Source organism: Cavia porcellus, unplaced genomic scaffold, assembly GCF_034190915.1.
Source record: "Cavia porcellus strain 051 isolate PalLab524CR breed Dunkin Hartley unplaced genomic scaffold, mCavPor4.1 scaffold_20, whole genome shotgun sequence".
Classification (NCBI taxonomy): domain Eukaryota; kingdom Metazoa; phylum Chordata; class Mammalia; order Rodentia; family Caviidae; genus Cavia; species Cavia porcellus.
In genome coordinates this window covers 48,250,039-48,270,001 of record NW_026947503.1, presented here as the reverse complement: position 1 = coordinate 48,270,001, position 19,963 = coordinate 48,250,039, and the positions used below count along the sequence as shown (strand labels likewise).

General features: G+C 37.5%; 1 long non-coding RNA gene across 1 annotated transcript; it reads right to left on the bottom strand.

Annotated features, from left to right (window-relative positions):
* Nucleotides 1-3,014: 3,014 nt before the first annotated feature.
* LOC134471874 (uncharacterized) lies at nt 3,015-6,258 on the bottom strand. Its single transcript, XR_010041581.1, has 3 exons — nt 4,648-6,258; nt 4,276-4,373; nt 3,015-3,945 (listed from the first exon to the last, which is right to left on the bottom strand). It is a non-coding gene; the product is annotated as an uncharacterized LOC134471874 (long non-coding RNA).
* Between the last annotated feature and the right edge of the window lie 13,705 nt (nt 6,259-19,963).

The window sequence follows — 19,963 nt, the reverse complement described above, 5'->3', positions numbered from 1 at the left end:
TTCTTGGAAGTTGGTGCAAAGTTCATTTGATATTGGTTGACAACTACTATGTCCTCTGCCCTAAATTAATCTGAGCTACAATGCTGGCAAAAAGGATATCATTCCTTTCCTTAGAAAGTATCCAATCAGTTGAGAGAGTGATGAAGGATAATTACAAAACAGAAGAGAGATTTAATGCCAAACTTGGTGAAAATGTTAAATTCACTGGTCAAGAAAATCAACAAATTCCATGCATATGAAGTATGAAGCAAAACTACACTAAAAGCTTTTATGTCCAAATTGTTCTAAAGCATGATAAATAAACTTTAAAAGATTAAATTCAGCCAGAACAAAAATGGACTCACTTTGAAGAGAAGAATAAAGATGACTGCAGATTTCTAATTGCAAAATAATGCAATTGCAAAGGGCATGGAGCGGTTTGATAGGGATTGCTTACCAGGTACTTTATTATCTTCTCTCCTTTGGGGTAGAAATCAACAAGCTGCTTCTAATATTTATGTGGAAATTCATTAAAAGTTGAACAACTGTACCAACTCTAAAAAGGAGAAAATGTTAAGTCTGACACTACCTGATTTCTCAATTCATAATATATTATAGTAATCAAAATAGTGTGATACGATACAACGATAAGCAACATAATAAACAGTTCAGAAAAATAATTACAACTCATATAATTATGGTTGGTTAATTTTTGAACGACATGCTCAATACACTACAATGAGAGGAAAGGATAATCTTTTCAAAAAAAAGATTAGGGAACAATTGCTAAAACAACTATAAAATGATAGTGTTACTTCAGTACACAAAAAAACCACACCATAACTCAAATTTAATCATACACATAAATTGACAAAATAAAACTAGAAAACTACAGGGAAATATTAAATAAATATCTAAATGTTAAAATAAACATACTTTCCTTATATGACAATTTCATCAAAACTGAAATAGTTTAGCTACTAAAGATACAATTAAGAAAAGAAAAAAGAAAAAATCTGAGAGACAAATATCTGTAATTGTGTACCAAATAAAGGATATGTATTCAAAATATATGAATAATTAAAAGTCAAAAATAGGACAAATGACACAATACAAAATAGGTAAAATTTTGAATGTACATTTCACCAAAAATTATTACAGCAAAAATTTTACAGCAATGTAGAGGCATAGTTTACATAATAAACATCAATTTGGTTTGAACGTCCACTTTCTATGTTTTAATTTTGTAACTGGAACAACTATTTCTAAGATGATAATATGTAATCTATTAACTAGTGATTTCTTACTTTTTTATTTGAAATTTTATATTACTTGTACCCTTTTTCTGTTTCGTTTTTTTCTCTTTAAATAAAATTTAAAAAAACATCAATTCGAACACTGACATATTTACTTAAGATAAAATAATTTCATTTGTATTTACATCAAAAACTGAAAACATTTATCCATAGATTTATACACAAATGTTCTCAGAATATTTTTATCATAGTCCAAAACTAAAAGATCTCAAATATCCTTCAACATTGGTAATACATGTAAAATGTTGTATATACATTAGAATTCTAATTACAAAGAAATGGAAACAAACTATTGATATATACAAAATGGATAAGTATAAAATATTTATATTAAATGAAAAAAAGCTAGACAAAAAAAAAGCTATACTTTGCATGCTTCCATATCCTAGAAGTGGAAACTGGATTTAATTTCAAATGGGATTAAGATAGTCTAGAGGTAACCAAAGGACTGTAAAATTAGAATGTTTATGGTTGTATAACTGTATAAATTTATAGAAATTACAAAAACAAATATAAATGTCTATAAAGTATCTAGCTTAATAATATGTAAACTATTAATTTTTAAATGCAAATAAAAACAATAAAGCTTTAAAAAACAAAATTCAGAAAAAGAGAGAACATTAATAAATAATCTGACATATATGATAGAAATTTCATTTTTCTCAAAAACTCTGATATACACATACATATACATTCATGTATCCACTTCTATTTATATTCAACAATGAATTCTCACATTTGAGAGTGAAACAATAATAATTCAATGAAAATTCTTTCACATTTCAAAATACACAGGAACATACTTCACAATTTATTGTGAGCTAAATAATACTGCCATAGTTAATATACTTCAAAGGTATTAAAAGAAAATTATAAATCAGTATTTGTGTTGAACATAAAGATGTCATTAACAAAATACTAAAAAAATGAATATAGATGCCTATGAAAGTATACTTTAAGAGACCAACTGAGATTTATTTTAAAAATGGTTTAACATTTTAAAAAATCAATCAACATAACACATTACATTAATAGAATAATAGAGAAAAATCGTATGATTATGATCATCTCAATAGATACTGAAAAGCTTTTAATAAAATTTATATCTTTCTTGTCAGGACTTGGGGAATAACTTAGCGTTCTAAGAAAAGAAGAGAACTTTCCTCATTAGAAAAGGCATCTGAAAAATTCATACAGTTAAACATGATAATTAAGTAAAATATATATTTCTAGTATTTCAGAACTGGGTAAATGTATTTCTTCCCCCATTTGCATTTAGAATTATTCCACTAGTCCTAGTTAGTGTAGTAAATTAAGAAATAAAACATAAAGTGCATTAATTTAGAAAAGAAACATATTTATAGACAATATAAAGATATATATAGAAATTCTATGACACTATTATGTGAGTTTGGCAGCGTTATAATATACACAATCAATATTTTAAAACAAGTGTTATTTCTGTATATTTTTAGTAAATAATCTAAACATCAAATTAAAATATTTTAAATGGCATGGAAACTATGAAGATGCAAATAAATGTAACAAATATGCCCAGGAGTTCTAGATTAAAAATATATAAATGTGACTGAGTAAAAGAAGTTTCCCTAAAGTGACTTTATTTTCATGGATATATCGATTTCAATATTGTTAGTTCATCCATTTTTTCTAACATAGGTAATTCAACACAAACCATATTAAAATATCTGATCCTTTAATTTATACAAAGATGTAAGGAGCTAGAAAAGCCATAACAGTCTTGAAAAAGAACAAGAATTTATACGCAGGATTCCAAGTCTGCTATAAAGGTTTAATAATAAAGATGATTTTTATTAGTATAAAAAGAACCAAACAGATAAAATAGGAAGGCTAGAAATAGGCCTACATGTATGGAGTCAACTGACATTTAGCCACAATGCCAAGTTAATTGTAACAGTAAATTACATAAAAAATGTGGATTCCTCATTTTATACACAAAATTAATTAGTTATTAGACTATAGACAAACGTATTTTATATATATATATATATATATATTTATATATATATATGTTTATAGTTATATAAGTTTTTGTCTTAGTTACTTTTCTCTCATTGTTGAGACAAAACACCTGATGTCCAAAGTTAGGGAAGGGACGGCTTATTTCTTAAAGTTGGAGGTTTCAGTTTCTACTCAGTAAGCTCCAAGCAAAAGGGTGGCATGGCAGGGCTGTCGTTCATGGCTCACCAAACAGCAAGGGCTAACTGTACAAAAGGAGAGAGAAGACACACCTTCTTCTTGCCATTACACTATATGGTGGCTCCACCGCTGGGCAGGTGAGGCACTCTTACCACCAATCCAAGCTCTAGACAACAAACGCTAAGTTTGGCCACCTTCAGGATTGCATGAGGCTTGTGGGGGGGGGGTATCTGAACATAAACCATAACAGTTTGACTTCGCTAAGCACATCAGACTTCATTACAAAATGAATAGACAAGCTTCTAACAGGAAAACAGTAGCATTCCTTGAACAAGTCAAACTCATTTGTGGTGAGGAATCTGTTTGCTTTCATAGGAGATGAGGAATGGCACAAGGCACCATTCAGATGGTGCAGAAAATGTTCTGTATCTTGTTTTGAAAACTGCATGCACATAGTTATCACAGTGAACACCTGAAACATAGACAATTCACATTAAATATACCTTAAGTTTAAAAAATCGAGAAATTGAAAGAAAATTTCAGAAGTGTTATTAATATGAAATAGTCTTTGCCTGCCTGGAGAATTCTGCAATAAACCTATGGAGGGCAAAAGGTGATGGAAGAGTGGGCAGTTGATCTTATGAAATAGAAATTAATGACATAATTATAGTCTATGTAGGAAAGTTATAATCTAAACACTTTGAATCTTCTACAGTGTTAATCACCACGAGGTCTAAAAAGGGAGAGCATCTCCAGAGAAAAGAATTTTCTACTAAAAATGCGCATTGATCAAAATTCTTACCAGCAACTCAATCCAGGTATTGTTAACAGGCATGATTCATTATTTTGACAGTTAGATGTCATAACTATCTTTGATCCTTTTCCTTGGGGATATCTTGCCTACAAGTGATAGAAAGTCAGAGCAAGTAGGTGAGCAGGAATCTCTTTTCCTTGGTCTCTCTATTCTCATACAAAAGATAAATATACTTAGCTTCCACCAGTCCCCAAGCTCACTGGGACTATCAAAATACTGGACAGAACGGGAATACTGAAGGATCCTTATTGCTTTTTCCCCTGCCCTGAAATGCAGTCCTCTTGCCTTGCCTCACTACTAGGTAGGTCTCACTGGGGATGACCATCCTGGTGTCCCCTCCACCTTGTTTTCTGCCATCACCTATGCCAGTGAACAACTGGAGAGCATTTCCTTGATCACACAGGGCTTCCAGGAGATCTTCCAGGTATTTCTGCTCTTTGACTAATCACTCATGTCATCTCATCGTTCCTGGAAGTGTGTTGCCTGAGATGATCAGCCATGTCCCCTGCAATAAAACTCAACAGGAAAGCAATAAGAATTCCTTGGTTACAAAAGGAGCCCTGTCTCCCCACCACTTCAATCCATCCTTGTAAACGTTGCAGACTAACTTTCTATATTCCTTTGTGCTTTTAGTGCTATGTGTGGCATGGACAGTAAGTTACTGTACAACTTAAAATAGAAGCTACTTGAAAAGTCACAAAAATAAATTACTTCTTTAGTAATTCCTCTGAGCTTCACTTATGGAGGTATCAGTCACCTAGATTATCCTTTTGGTAAGTCTGGGATCAGGGAAGCAGAATATCAGCAACATAGCCAGGACTGAATTGAATGTTAGTGGCTGAGACAGTAGTGGTAATCAGAATTCTAGTCTTCCACACGAGCTCAGAACATTCTTTTCACACAAAGATGAATTTAGCAGCATGTAATTTTCCTTCTTATCCACTAAATGTAGGATTGAATTAGGGTTTACCTAGAGAGATCTAATTCGTAGCTTTCAAAATAAGCAAAAGCCGTTAGACTACAATGTTGAAATTGTGATCACATTACATATGCATAAGAAGACAGTATCAAGTAAAGCTTTATTTACATTTTCTAAGTGGGTTTTTTCCATTTTATATAAACTAATGAGTTGTGCTGTTAGGGAATATGTGTATTCCTCTTTGTGTAATGGATTAAGTGTAAGTCCTGTTAAACACAAGGCCATAAATCACCCTGTGTTCTCTATGCCTAATTAAGGGTTTAAAGGGAGGAAAGGTAAGTTTTTGAATGAAGGGCTCTACTCAGCAGTTGTATTTGTTATTGCAGTAAAATAGTAGACAGATAAAACAACAAATTTTATCACTCCTCAGTTTTTAAAAACATTTTAGCTGTTAAGACTCCTGACATATCACACAAAATTTATTTGAATTAATGCAAGGAACTGTAATAATATTAAACATTGACCAGATAAACATTTCAAACTATAATTAGGTTTAAGTAGAAAATAGTATGTATTGACAATGTAAATAAAATCAACTGCAGGGAAGTTTTAAAGAAAATAAAAGTTCCTAAATTTCTTCTAATTTTAGATACATATATGTCCACAGAGTACATGGAATCTTAAAATACTAAACTGTTATATATTTCAAGTAAGACTAGAATGGCAACAGTTAATTCACTCTCTTCCTGGTGGAAGAATTTTTCCAAGTTATAACAAAAAATAAGTTTCAGAAAATATATAATCTCTTCACAGTATAAACCAACTTTAAAAAGCTATTTTGAAAAACTTTAAAGTATGTTTCCTATGACATTTAGGGTTTGAATAAGATGGAGAAGTCAAGATTCATTAGCCCATAGAAGTATTACTAATATTTAACTATACATAATTAATAACACTGATATTTGGCTTTATTTCCCTTCTTTTTGTATTATGCCTGCAGTGAAATACAGGACAGAAAAAATTAAGAAGAAAAAAAGAAAATTTATCTTGACTTACTGGACTTTTACTGTATTCACAATAAAAGACAGATTTACAGAATCTCTAATTACGTTTTATTCAGTAAATGTTCGTTCTCTTCATTATGACAAGTAATTCACTTGGTGATAGAAAGTCAGTGAATTTAATAGCACACAAAGGAAGCAAATTGACCACTTTTATGGATTTTCCAGACTTGTTAGGTCTTAATCTTAAGGATTAAGAAAAGATTTTTAGAAAAAAATTATCAAATATTATTTGTAGAATTCAGAAATCTGCAGCTTGTGCATAATATCTCAAAACTAAAATCCATGCTGCATTCTTCCCTGTACCCCTGGCCTACTTCTCACCTTTCATTACTCAGTCCTCACCCCACCTTCTGCTCTGGTGGGGATACATGTGGGAAGAATGGGAGATTTGCATTCATTCTAGATTTCCTAATGTAATGGCCACCTAAAGGCACGGTAGCTGTGTATACAGGAGTTTGGACGGCAAAGCAATTTCAGACTCTCACTCCTGTCTGAAGCATCTAAACTTTTTCATTTCTGGTGAACTTTTGATTAGGCGTCATGCTGAAACTTTGTATTTCTTGAGGGCCCCAGACATGACACAATTACTTCTGTTATCAGATTCTAGAGTCTGTCTTCTCTTAGTATTGGAGTTCTGTCTGAACTTTGACAATTGCTCAGTGCACTATCACCTCTATTTCCTCTTATGTATATTGGCTTTTACTACTGCTTGGGTTCAATATCTATTAAATGTTCATCAATTGTTAAACATGTTGCAATATTTAAAAATAACATTGTAAGCAGGAAAAAAAAACAGTCTACTAGAATTTATGAGAGGAGACCTGCACAAAAGGAATTTGAATTGTTCGATTTGGCATTAACAGCAGGAAAAGAAATGAAGAGAGCGTGGAAATGCAGAAAAAGGGCTGTTACATGTCAATTGAACTCTAGAGCACTCACAATGCCTGTAATACTGAGATGAAGTAAGGGAAGAATTTATAGGCACTTCTAACTGGAACCTCTGCTTTGAATTATTAACTGCACTTTCATTTACAGAGAGGGTTGTAGAAATACATGTGATCCGATATGAACTTTATTGAATGTTGAGTACTTGATAGATGTCATCTATCTGTTTAAATATTTTCCCAGTTATTAATTATACTAGCTGACCTTTGCTGCATTTGTGTTTGGAAAAGCTTTGCACCATTCCTACAAATCTGAGTGTTCAAGCCAATGCAATCTTTGTATTTCATTCCAAAGGAGCTGCGTTTATTAAAAGCTCTAATTTCTCCAGAAGAAAATTATCTAATTAATTTTCATGTAATTTTATTTATACATTTCTTGTGAAGTTTATCACAGTCCATTTGAAAGTACATTCATAAAACTTACCAGATCCCAAAAGATCTATCAGTGACACACATGTATTCTTTCCCTTGCCACAAACATATATTGAGAAAACAAGTGAGTACTCAGGAAAAATAATTGGTTCAATGTACTTAGGTAAATGTAGAAGAAAGGAACATAATAATGACCTCTCTGAAATGGTGGTCTGTCTCTTATTTGACCTATTTCTAAAAATATGTTATTTTAGCATAGAATATTCACCAATGTTTGAAACTAGACCTACCTATATTCACGCACTACAGTGGAAGTAGAATCCAAGAGTCAGATCATGATGTTGGCTATTTATCTCCAGCGTCTTGTTGGAAAATGGATGCACAAACCATAAATACCAATTTAGGTTGCTGAAAGGAGACCACAGTTCTCTGTTCTCATAACCAGAATTACCTTTTCTGTGAAATCATTGATTATGTATGTTTTCCCTTAACTGCCTCCAAAACTTGTTAAATGCTGTTTCACAGAAAAATAACAAATTACATATTATGATCTGGTTGCTTAATATGGGTATCTCAGAATAGAAGAAAAAACAGGGTCAAAGTACTTTAAAAATATATTAATTACTTTAGTTATAAAGAACATTCTGTAGAATAAAAGCAGATGTGAATATGATGCACATTTAAAGTATCTGAAATGTAAAGAAGATAATACACCTGGATAGAGTTATGTAAATTGCATGGGTAAAATTGTTCCCTAGGGATACTTCGGTGTGTCCTCTAAATCCATTTTTTTAAAGAAAAGAAAAATTAGCATAATCTTTGGATATGTCCTTATACTGATGCATAGCATTTTCTTATTCTAATGCATTAATAAAACAAACATTTTAAAAGAATTAGCATATGCAACTCTTTATGATTACAAATTATCTGTTTAATTTTGTAATCAAATATTTTTATTGCTTCAATCATTCGACAGTGTTCTCAAAGGAATCGCATGACTATAATCGCTCTCACTCTCAGGCATGTATCTTTTCATTAGATTTAAGTATTCATTTCTTAGACATGATTACTTATTTTTAATAGTAGGAGATAGTACAAACAGCAGGGGATTAGGAGCAAAAGACTTGAGTTCAGTTCTTAAAACTGATTTATCAAGGAAAGTTGGACACATTCTGATATTTTTGTGGTTCCTTGTCTGCGCAGAAATGAAAATATATTGCCGTTTTGAGAAACTGATAATGTATACGAAAAACCACAAAGTATTATTTACATGCTGTTACTATTGTGGCGCAGGAAATAACTTTAGATAAATAGCCTGCTACAAGTCATCTTTTTGTTTTGATACTAAAGACAGGTATACACGTAATGAACGTGTGGGTCAAAGTGTCATTCTTTTCTCTGCTTAACAATTATGGTACTTTACAAACCAAACAATTGAGCGATGTAAGCAGCTGGAAAGATTAATACTTTAAACTTTTTAACGCTTTTTTGTAATTCATTAATAGTAATCTTACGCCTCATATCCCAAGGCGGGACATTATGAGTAATTTTTTTTAAAAACGCAAGCTTTAGCTTTTCGAGTGTTTGCACATGCATCATTCTTTACGCTGTGAATGAAGCCTACACGCTACTGAAATATAATTAGTACGAAGCAGTGGCAGTGCATTGCTGCGTGGCCCGGCTCTTTGGGCTTGCATTGTTCAAGATCGCGAAGGTGGCTGGCTCAACCTTGTACCAAGTTGCACATTCATTATTAGCTCTGCATCCGAAAAGACTGGTTCTGTTCTACAGGGCTCTGCGAATTCACCCACTTAAGCGGAAACAGGGTTAAAGGAGTCCAGCAGAGGGGAGTAGTGCAGAGTGCAAGTGAGTGTGTGTGCGTGTGTTGTGTGTGTGTATACGCGCGCGTACCAGACCTAGGCGCCGAGTTGCGGAGCTCACTCCCCACACAAGTTCCAAAAGCCACCCGGTCCGAGTTTCGGCCCTAGCGGGACAGCGGGACGGAGGCGGATCCGCCAGCCCAGAGGGGGCAGCGCCGCGGGAACCTGGGGGCTCGGCTGGAAGCCGAGGGGTCTCGCGAGGGTTTCAGGGCGTGGCTGGAGGAGGGGGCGCGCGGCGAGTGTGCGCGGGTGTGCGCGCGCCGAGGGCGAGTGTGAGCGCGGCGAGTGTGAGCGCGGAGGCGAGTGTGCGGCCGCGTCGCCATTCCCCGTGACGTCAGAGTGTATTGTTGTGCGCGGGGCCGAGCGAGCATCCCCGGAGCTGTCACCGCGGCGGCCGCGGCGGCGGCGCAGCACGAGCCCCGCACGAGCGAGCGAGCGAGCGAGCCGGCCCGGCCCGCGCCTCCCCGTCCCCGCCCCCGGCCGGGGCCCCGCGCCGCCGCCGCCGCCGCCGCTCCCGCCCCCGGCCCGCCCGCCCGCCGCGCGCCGCCGCCGCCTCCCTCCGCCGCGCGCCCCCACCCGCGCCGCGCGCCTCCCTCCTCCCTGCGCCGCCGCCCGCGCGCCTCCCCCCCGCGGAGCGAGTGCGGGTCACCGGGTCACTGGGTCATTGTCTCCGCGCCCGCACCCCAGCGCCCCGTGGAATCCCCCACGTCATCAGCAGCACCATCAATGAGATGCAAACATGAAAGACAAGAGGAAGAAGAAGGACCGCACCTGGGCCGAGGCTGCCCGCCTGGTACGTGCCGCCCCCCGCCCGCCCGCCCGCCCGCCCGCGCGTCCCGCCGCCCCGCCGCTCCCGGGCTGCCGCTTCCACCCGAGCCGCCGCCCGCCCACCCTCTCGCCCGGCTCCTGCTCTTTGTTATTCCGCGGGAGTGGGCTCGCCCGGGGCCCCTGTGTGTGCGTGCGCGCGCGGAGAGCGCCGCGATCGTCTCGGGGAGCCCGGCGCGCCCCGCACCGCCCGGGACACTTCTCCCGGGACTTCGCGGCGGGCCGCGGTGCCGTCTCCACCCGCGGAGCTCCGCGCGCTCGGCGCCGCTCCACTTCCCTCCCGGCCGCTCCGGAGACCTTTGTGTGGCAATTACCACTCCCTCCCGGCCCCTCCACCCCCCGGAATTTCATCAATAACTCTGTGCACGGTCTGGGTGTGTGTTCGGCGTTTGTGAGTTCAAACATTTCACACGTGCATGTGCGGTGTGTGTCCGACACGGACTTGTGGGGCGTGTGCATGTGGGGCTGGATCGTTGCGTGTCTGTGTGCCGTGTCGTGTGCATTATGTATGAACACTGATACGTGCGAGTGTTTTGTGTGGATCCAGTTCGCAGTGTTTGTAGGTATTGTGCTCTGCTCGATGTTTGTGAGTACGTTCTGTGCACGTGTGTGCAATTCCTGTGTGTATGTGTGTGTCGTGTGTGTTTGGTGAAGTTGGTCACTGTCATTTGCCGTGGGAGGGTAAGAGTGTGCGGCTAGGTGTGTTTTTACTGCTGGCTTTCTGGGCGGTGTTTCTTGGCTGCTTTTCTTAACCTTTCGGAGCTTACGTTTTAATCATCGAAAGAATGTCTCTATAGAAATGCTGGCTGGCAGAGGGGCGTCGGCGTCTTTGGTTTGATGCATGTATATATGTGGGTTTTTTCCTCTCTCTCTCTCTCTCTCTCTCTCTTTCTCTCTCTCTTTCCCCCTTTTCTTTTCCTCCTCATCTTCTTTTAAAGAACAGCTATAAACGGGATTTTAAAAACGATATTTCTGTACAGTGTGTCTCAGGGGAATGCAAAACATTACATTTGAAGCTGAGGCTTTCAGGGTTTCGGCAGCATAAATTAAATATTTATTCACCAACTTACTATGTGTTATAAATTGGCCAAAAGAATTCAGGCTGCATGCGGGGTGTGTGTGTGTGTGTGTGTGTGTGTGTGTGCTGCTGGTGGTGGAGACCCAAGACATGTTATTGCGCTGACTTTGTGAAGATTGTTTTACTGTAACTGTAATCGTTTTTTAAAGCTTTTGAGTAACTACATTATGCTCAAGGAGAACATTTGTCAAAAGTAATTATCTAAGTTTCCTTGAAGGGCCTTGCTGGCATGGCTTTGGATTCTAGCAAAGGGTTTTAGATAATTGACCCTATTGCCCTGCAAAGAAGTGACAAAAGCCTTTTTTAATTACAATGTAGTTATTGGTAGCAGGAGTGGCCAGGCTCTTTTACTTCTTCATCTCTTCATTTGGCAGTGGTGTGTGTTATCATTTCGCTCCTTATCTGTGATTGTGTTAATCACTAAATCACTCTGTGGGTGAATGGGCAGGTGATAGTCATTCTCTAATGAACTGAGTCTGCCAGAGGAAACTTAGTTGTGGGGACCCTGTGAGAAGTCAGCAGTAAGTGTTAAGTAGATGCCAGATTGATATTATCTCTAAGATTGGGGGGGGCGGGATATAGTACATTACTTATTGTTTGCTGGGCCATTAATTCAGGATTGTGGGTGGGGTGTGTGTGTGTGCAGAGTTTCTTAAAATGCATTACTCAGGATCCTTCGAGTGGCAATCAAGTACTATTCCCAAGCTTCAGCATATGTATTTTAAACAAGTGAACAATGAGTTGGTTTATCAATATTTTAAAATAATGATTCATGAGTTAGCCATATCTGCCTGTGGAGAATTATTTAATAGATAACATTATTCTGATGGAATTTAAAGCTAGCCATTTGTATTCAATCAGTGTGTATTACTGTTCTCAAAACTGCTGGGCATTATTTGAATCAGAATGTATTTGTATTGATATACCTTGCAATAGATTTCTAAGTCTCAGGTTATTTTTGTGGAAAGTTGTTGAATTTTTTTTTCTTGCAAAGTTCATTAATGGGAAAAGACACAGTAGGAGTCATCAACACAAAAGAATTAATGATAGACCAGATGTCTCTATTTTAACCAGACATATTGAACTAGTAGTTATGGTAATTTTTCAATTTGGTTCAAGTTATTTTCCCCCTGGTAGTTGTACAACGTATGTATGTTCAAAATGTGACAGTTGAGATAAAATATTGAATAAAGAAGCAAGGAATTCGACTGGAGATATTTCCAGAAATGTTTGACTTGTGAAAGTGAATAATGGCATTCCTTATTATGTAAGGAGAAATCAATTCATTTGGGTAGCAATAATACTTTTTAAGTTCTCTTATCATTATATGAATGTATATGGACTTGAACTTTCTTCCAAACTTGTATGATAAAATATTTTACTTATAATTGATCGTTTTAACAGACATTCAATGAAAAAGAGAATTTTAGCATCTCTGTGATACATTATCATTCTGTATTTTACAATATTTCTGATGATTTTACTGTTATTTAGGACTTTTTGCCTTTTCTTCAACAAATATTAACTCAGGTATCTGATTTTAAAAGTAAAAATTAAGGATGAATGGGAATATTCAAGTCAGTATCTGTTTCTTGTAACATGTGAATTACAGAGAGTGTACTCAAATTACCATGAATCTCTAATTCATGCAGAGTATATGTGTGGTTTTCTTCAAACAAGAGAGGACACAAGGGGAAAAGAAATGCAAAATAGATATTTTGACCAAAAGCTTATGTTTAACTGTAGTCTCGCCTGCATTTTAAGAAAAACATATGGAAGAAAGCTAATTCTTTCTAGAGTGAGGATTTGCAATTGACAACAGCATTTCTATTTTCTTTGTGAGACAAGCATTCAGTTTCCAAATCTGTAAACTCTTGAGTGGCAACTCCAGGGATTTTCTTTTAGATATAGGTGCAGCTACGAAACTACCATTTTCCTCATAGAGTAACGCTTGTATGTACAAAAGAAAGAATGGTGGTGTAATTGGCCTGTATTTTCAGGAATGCAGTGATTATTAACAGGCTGCCATCTTAAAACAGTAATGCCACATTCTCCCCCCACCCTCCTTTTTTTCTCTCTGCCCAGCATCGGTTGCAGAATTTCAGCCTTTGGATTCCACCCCTCCCCCACGGCCTTCTGCGGTTGGAGTTGTTACTTTTGCGCATTGCCATTTAATATGGAGTCTGCTCCCAAACCAGATGCATTTTCATCTGCTTTATCTGCTCTTCTAAGGTTGTAGAGTCTCAGAGGATCCCACAATCAAATGGAAGTATCTTCTGTCTTAATATTTGTAGACCACAATAAGAATAAAAATCAAAACCATAACTCATGTCGAGCTGGGGCTTTGACTTTAATCCTTTTGACTTTTATCTGAAGTCTTTACTCTGTTACTATAAATACAGTTTAAACCATTGTGAAAGGATCTTCATGCTTCTTTGTGAAAAATGGGGATTTGACAGGACTTTGTTTTACTGCACTGAGGGGTTTCTTTGTTACTGACTTAACAGAACATACTGTTATTTATATATTTATTCTAGGTTAATTCTTTTTTTGACATGCAAAAATGTTGTTGCTTTGAGGAGTGCTTTTTGATAGTTTCACCACTTTGTTCTACAGGGAAGGCTGCTTTTAAGATAATGACTTAGGGTATTAATTTGTTCTCTGAGTTTCCTTTTATTGGTTTTATTCCTCACAATCTTTGTTAAGTCTCAGTGGCACCTGAAAAATAAATCTTAACGATTTCAGTAGCTCTGTGCTTGGTAACATGGCTGATTTATTTATTCAGAGTTTAGATGTAGATAATGAACATCAATTTGTTAGAGTGTTTTTTCTCTTTCTTTCTTTTCTTTCTTTTTTTTTTTTGGTAGTTCAAGGTCACCTTTGGGGAGATTTTTTAAAAAAACAAGTTTGTCTCACTGTTGGAAGAAGGCAGACATGTAGCTCTTTCTTCTGTAACAGAGTTACTGAAGTTTTAAGTAAATTAAGTTTGATAAATCATACTATATTAAAAAGTAAGTAGGAGTTATTAATGAAAGCACATCTGTGTGAATCTTGCACAGTGAGGATTCTTTTGCAGCATGGGTTACATTCTAGATAAACTGTTAGAGTCTCTGTAAAACAAAGTTCAATGCTCTTATCCTTACTAACATAGAAAATAGTTCATGATTTTAGTGTATTGGTTTCTGTGCCTCTTGTCTTTGTATTTAAGACCTAAATATAATTTCTCATGAGTGATAAGCACAGAGATGGAGGAATGTGTTGGGACTACTTTTGGCACTTTCTCATTGTGATGACTGTGTTTATACTTAGGTGATGTTCAGTACTCTTTCATAATAAAGACAGTTTTGACTTGTGAATTGGAGTTGCCCTAAAGGTGCACAGGAGCATAACTGTGAAAATGCTTATTGGTTCATGAGCCTGGTTAATCTATTTCTGTAAGTGGAGTTTTGTTTTCAATCGCTGAAATTTCACTTGGTTTGATTCAGCTGTTTTCTCTGGTCTGCACTTAGCATCCTCTCATTATGTCTATATCTCATCATCTCTTCTTTCAAATACAGAGCTAAATTTCCATTTTGCAATCTGAAACACAGAAAGGAATTTGGCAATTTCTATGCCTACTTAGAAAGAAAATGAGTTTCAAGTTTAGAAAAAAAATGTTTCAAATTATGAGTTATGTGAACTTAGGCCTAGTGTTTAAATTGTTCATATTTTTCCCTAATGACTTGAAAATAAGTTTTAAGAATGGATTGTTTCTTAAATCATTTCCTTCTTTGATAACTTCTTTGGTAGCAGATAACTCCTTGGCTGTCAGAAAAGGACTCTTCTCTTGATTAACTGTGGCCTTTAGATTTGTGGAGTTATACATTAAAGAAATTTCACCCAGGAAAGCTAAACACTAAAGGAATTTAAGCCAATGTAGTATTTGAAAAGTGTGAAACTTTACTGAAATGTATTGGGAATATGAAGAATGAGCTCCATGCATTTTGTAGGGTCCTGTGTTTTTGGTTCCCATGCTGGGGAAGATCTGAAGGGACGCCCTCAGGGAGTATGAAGTTCAGTAGAAGAGCAGGCACATGTGGAGGACAGCTGGATTGGCACCATCTGTAGGTGACACCTGAATGATGCACCAGGTGCGGGTTTACAGATCTGCAGAGGGAGAGGCTGTGCAGTGTGTGGAGACAGTGCTGTACTCGGTGGATTAGGTGAAACTAACTTGGCACTGAAATAAGAGGAAGTTTTAACAGGTGATGAGAGGTGAACATTTGGGGAAGAGAGAACTGCTTGGGCAGAGGTGTAATGTCAGGTCAGATTGAGGAGGCAATGAACAGACAAGTCTAGAAATATCAGAAGGCTGCAAGGAGTAGACAGTGAGTGGGATGCAACTGAAAATTACATTTCCATCACTTTGGAAGGGATTTAAAGGCAGCTGAATAATAGTATGAAGCTGGTGGAGTAAGTGGATGTGGTAGAAAAATTAAAACTATCCAACCTTCCCCACTCACATAAAAGCACAAACCAAAATGCACATTCTCTATAATGCATGTGTTTGTACAGCTAGGGAGGGAGGATATACCAGTTTTCAGGGGTCTCTGAATGCCTCCTTTAATTGACACTAATTACTAAAAGTAATACAACTTTAGTCTGTCTGATGTCCTTAACCAAGTAAGGCAAAGTAAAAATCCATAAATATTAGACATTAGATTTGTGAAAGACGTACACAGAATGCTCTATTTGTTCCCTAAAAAGGAATCCATAGGTAGCTGGGATTATCTCAGTAACTGTTTCCTGGGTGCTTTAAGGACACCACCAGTGTCATCAACAAGTCCCTAAGGAGCAGGGCTGGGCAAGATTCCCTCCCCTCCCCTCCCCTCCCTTACCCTCCTCTTCCCTCCCCTCCTCTCCTTTGCTTCCTTCCCTCTCCCTTCTCTCTCTCTCTCTCTTTCTCTCTCTCTCTCTCTCTCTCTCTCTCTCTCTCTCTCTTTCTCTCTCTCTCTCTCTGTCTCTCTCTCTCTTTCTGTCTCTCTCTCTGTCTCTCTCTCTCTCTCTCTCTCTCTCTCTCTCTCTCTCTCTCAACATGGGCATTTTAACTGATAGAAATTTAACTGATTTGCTGCTTGTCAATATAGGGAGGATCGAAGGCCGTATCACACTTCCTTGTGGCCTTCTAGGTTGCCTGCATTTTATCCTCTCCACTCCTCTCCACACTCCTTCTCCCCCTCTGTCCCCTCCTCCCTCCCTCCTCCTTCCAGCCTTTCTCTCCCGGCATCAGAATTCCGCACGAAGTTATTGCCTTTCTCCTTCTGCATTTCCACCTTCCCCCTGAGCTCGTGCTGGAAGCTCTGGCTCCTTCCAGATTGGGCCTGGAGGAGGGGCGTCTGTGTGGAACCGCTTTCAGCTATTTGCCAGCGCTGAGTGCCTTGATTGTTCTGCCTTTGTCCTTGCACAGTTGGTAGCTGCCGAATTCGAGCCCGGACTGAAACTTTCCCTGAAGAGCCCTTGGGGAACAAATAGAAACATTATATGATTAGCCACATTGTTTTCATTATTAAACAAATCTACATAAAAGGGTGGCAATTAACAGCTTTATCGGCCTGAACTTAGACACCTTCCTCTCCTCTTCCCCTACGTATTTCCACTTGAAGGGCTAACAATTAACTGTTGCTGGTCGTAGTGTCAGCTACTGACAACACTGAATTGGGACTAGGCACCTCTCCTTGTTGATTGACATATAGCCCTCTGACACATTCTTATGTCAGTTTAAGGCAAATTCATGCCCTGGGGTTAGAGCCAAAGGGCTTGTCAGAACATTGACTTTAATAGCTGGAATATATAACTTAGGTGACATCCAAGACCTCAGCTTTGCTGGAACTTTTAGAACCTGAGCAATTCTCCAAGGCAGTGTAATTTATACTTTGTGGACAAGTTTAGCAATTTTCAGATTTCTCTAAGTATATATATATATATATATATATATATATATATATATATATATATACCATTTATGACACATTTATCATGAGTTTATTTTTTGCATAACTTTGGCATAAATTAGTTTGGGGAAAATAGTTATGATATTAAAAATTCTACATTGAGTAGCTTTTGACAAGTAGTTCATATTTCTTTAAGCAACATTTGTGCAGCAGTTGATTTCAGAATGAATCCAAAGATCAATAATAAATCATTTTACCAATAACTTAGAGAAAGGTCTAGGGTGGACTCTGTTCCCCTTGTCACAAGACAGATGGGATTCCTAAGACTTCACAAACTGAAATATATCAGAATACATTTTAATCACTTCAAGAGATTAGAAATTGAGTTTGAATCCTTTGGTTTGTTTTTCAGCTTAGTCACAAGGAGTAATATAGTGAAGCCACTATTTATTCTTTAGTTTTTAAAGTTAAGAGTAAGTGATTGCAAATGTAATCCATACACACATCAAAACTGTTTTTTCACTGTTGTTTTGTTTTGTTTTGAGGCAGGCTCTTACTCTGTAGTCCAGGCTCCGTTCCACCTCACAGCAGTCTTCTTGCCTCAGCCTCCTGAGTCCTGCCTGCCACTACAAGCGTGTACCACAGCACACAGGAAAACTGTTTCTGACATAGCCAAAGAATGACTTTACTGTCTGGACTCTTTTATGGTCCTGCATCGCCCTCAATACCTCCCCCCGCCCAAACAGATGAACTCTTTAAAAATTTTTATAGGAAAATTGCTAGTCTTTAAAAAAGTGGTTTAATAGTTTGATAACCTTGTAACTATAACCTATATTAATGTCTTTATTTAATACTTTTCATGTCTTGTTTCACTCTTGTAAGTCAATCCTAGTAATTTGATTGAATTTTATATTCAGACTTGTTTAACATTCTTGTTTTTTGCCTGTCTCTTTTCTCTTCTGTCCCTCTCCTGCTCTTCGCTGCTGACCCCTTGATGCTGACCTAGGTCAGGATTCTGCTTGGTCTCCTTTTATTCTCTTGGCCCCCGCAGTGGTCTCACTGGCAGCTCTTCTGTGTTGAGGTTGTTAGTCTGATATTATGCCTGAATGTCAGATTTGTATTGTTTCTTTCTAGATACTGTGGTTATTTCAATTGAAATTGAGCCAGTTCATTTATTTTGAATATTTATTGAACAATTCCCACAAATGTGCCATGCATTGGGTACACAGAGAGAATGTGATGGCGTTTCTATTCAGCAGGGACTTAACCATCCTAGGAGAGTTTTTAGTTCTGTCTTCTAAATTTAGCTCACCTTCAGTTTGTCTTTTCATTCATTACATATTAGCTAGTTCCAACTTGCCAAATAAGTCTTGTCTTTAATCTCTTTTCCAGATCATAATTTACTACAGCTGTAAGTATCTTTCTAGGATATATCTTACTCTGCCTTTCTTCTGCTTGAAAATTCTGTGATTAACACCTAGAGACTGGCAGCCATGAGGAACTTTGTAATACTGGTAACAGCTTTTATAAAGTGCTGTTATAAAGTTATGATTATCAAATTCTGTGCTTAATTTCTTGTGCTATAGCTCCTATTCTTAAGTTGCCTCCTATAACAGTGTTTTAAAAATTTATATTTTTGTGTGTTAGAAGGCCTTTGGGCATAAACATTTAGCTTTTGTGTGTCTTGATTTTGAAACAGAACATCATGATTTTACAACAGTTAGAAAATATCCTTTTTATATTATCCATATTGTCACCTGAAATCGTTCCTATGTTTATAAATTGAGTCTGAACATAGTCAAGATTTGGTACAAAAGTAGTCAAAAGCAGGTTTTTTTGGAAACATCTGTCACAAAATATATGGATTACAATTCAAAATGAGAACTCTACAAACAACATAGTTTTCACTTTAAAAAGTAGACTTTGCAAGAAAAAGAATCAAGATTCCATGCTTTACCTTTGAATGATAGTTTAGCTAGTTATAAAAGTTTGACTTAATCATTCTCAGTATGTTAGATATACCTTTTCATTATGTGCTTGTTTCAATGAAAGAGACACTTGCTGTACTGTGGGTTTAATTGTGATTCTTGAGGAAGTATGCTTTTTAATATCTAACAGTTGTTACCTATTTTTTTCACCCTTGAACTTAGGCAGTTTTAGTATCTTTATATGAACCATATACAGTGATGAACATGTTGATTTTGTCAGACAGGATTATGTGTTATAAACAACAAAAAGCAGCTCTTAAAAACAAAAGCAAACAAGAATGGGCTTTACAGGATAAAAGAGACTATAACATAGTTCCTATAGTCATCAAGTACAATCTGGAGAATCAAACTTGAAAACTAAGAATCAGTTCAGTCTGGGCCTGAAAAATCCAGAAGGTTATGCTACAATAGTTTGGCTATTGCTGCGAGCACCACTCTGCTTAGACTGTGGATCTTCTCAGTGGATTTCTCCTGCATCTGCTTTCAGGATAGCTTGGCCCTTAGGTGGGGAACCAACTGGCACTCAGAGAATGGAAGCATGGAGGAGTCAGAACGTCACTACTCATGTTTTCTCCTCGCAGGAAAGACTGGTTCTATGACCTGAGGCCATGGTTTTTGTTAGGCAGCCTTTTCCTGCAGTATTATCCACCTCAGGTCAATCTGCATTGATGGCTAC